At 54.2% G+C, this 1,562-nt stretch overlaps 2 non-coding genes across 2 annotated transcripts in view; both read left to right on the top strand.

Moving 5' to 3' along the window:
• The first annotated feature begins 686 nt into the window (after positions 1 to 686).
• Positions 687 to 844, top strand: LOC128308116 (5.8S ribosomal RNA). The gene has a single exon (XR_008288066.1). It is a non-coding gene; the product is annotated as a 5.8S ribosomal RNA (ribosomal RNA).
• A 397-nt stretch (positions 845 to 1,241) lies between these two features.
• LOC128308109 (large subunit ribosomal RNA) overlaps positions 1,242 to 1,562 on the top strand; it is a 4,157-nt gene continuing 3,836 nt past the window's right edge. The window contains exon 1 of the ribosomal RNA XR_008288059.1: positions 1,242 to 1,562. This exon is cut by the window's right edge and continues 3,836 nt beyond it. This is a non-coding gene — a ribosomal RNA (large subunit ribosomal RNA).

The following is a 1,562-nucleotide window of genomic DNA, read 5'->3' as shown; positions in this document are numbered from 1 at the left end:
GCCCTTTGTACACACCGCCCGTCGCTACTACCGATGGATTATTTAGTGAGGTCTCTGGAGGCACACCTTCCGCGGTTCCTTCGTGAGCTGCAGCTGGCATGGCCGAAGTTGACCGAACTTGATGATTTAGAGGAAGTAAAAGTCGTAACAAGGTTTCCGTAGGTGAACCTGCGGAAGGATCATTACCGATCAATACATATATGTTGTTGTGTGAGTTGTTTAGACAGATAGAGAAACACGGTATCAGCAGAACAAACTGCTATGTTACCTTGGGGGCCGCGCACGCCAATTAGACCCGCGAGAGAGGTGTGTCTATACTACGATATTGAGCGTGCGCGACCGTAGGCCAGTGGCCTTCGTACCTGTGCGCACACTCCCAATGGCAGCCATCGAACGCGTAAAGTGTGTGACACAAGGGCGAAGGTAAAGACCCACTAGAACATATTTAAACCCTGGCCTCGAGCGAGAGAGAACCTAATCAAGAGAACGAAAGTTGTGCAAGATCGCGCCGATGCCGCCCACATCGCGCGTCGATCAATGGGAAGGAAGACCAATGGTCATCCTTGTCCACCCTGGACGGCTTCGAAGGAACCGAGAGGTGCACGGTTACGCTGTCCGGGGAACTTAAGTTGTGAGAGATGCACCTAGCGCATAACGAAAACATAGGAGACAGTTAAACATACCAAAACCCTAGGCAGGGGATCACTCGGCTCATGGATCGATGAAGACCGCAGCTAAATGCGCGTCAGAATGTGAACTGCAGGACACATGAACACCGACACGTTGAACGCATATGGCGCATCGGACGTTTAAACCCGACCGATGCACACATTCTTGAGTGCCTACCAATTCTTGTTACACACTATTCCATAACTACAGGACGCCCGCGTACCAGCGGCACGCCTGGGCGAGCAGCACGCCCGGGAGTGTGTCGCAGGCTTGAACACACGCGTTTGGCGCACTGTGCATCATGGCGTGCTCGGACCCCCTCCGCGGGGGACCTTGGGCGCTGAAATGGTAAGGCGGTACAGTTGGCCCAGTGGGTGCGTGTCGTGTCGCACGGTTCGAACTTCGGCTATAAGACAACCTGGGAGCACCGGAAGCCCTTGAACACCTGGCTTGCCGTCTGTTGCCGGGACCCGCCGTCTGGCCGAGTCGTGTAACGCGTGCGGTACGCCCACCCGCTGGATACAAGCGAACAAGTGCGTGCTACTATTTACCATTCGGGAAAAATCCAACGTAGGCCTCAAGTGATGTGTGAGAACCCCCAGAATTTAAGCATATTAATAAGGGGAGGACAAGAAACCAACAGGGATTCCCTGAGTAGCTGCGAGCGAAACGGGATAAGCTCAGCACGTAGGGACGGCGCGTACCTCGCGTCTGTCCGATTCCGTGTACTGGACCGGTCCGTTATCTACCACTTACGGTGCAAACAGTTCAAGTTCAACTTGAAGGTGGCCCATTATCCCACAGAGGGTGATAGGCCCGTCGAACGGCACGAAAAGTGAGGTGGTAGACGGTCGGCTCCATGGAGTCGTGTTGCTTGATAGTGCAGCACTAAG

The sequence above is a fragment of the Anopheles moucheti genome (genome assembly GCF_943734755.1).
Source record: "Anopheles moucheti chromosome X unlocalized genomic scaffold, idAnoMoucSN_F20_07 X_unloc_23, whole genome shotgun sequence".
Classification (NCBI taxonomy): Eukaryota; Metazoa; Arthropoda; class Insecta; order Diptera; family Culicidae; genus Anopheles; species Anopheles moucheti.
This window is presented reverse-complemented; position numbering and strand designations above follow the sequence as displayed.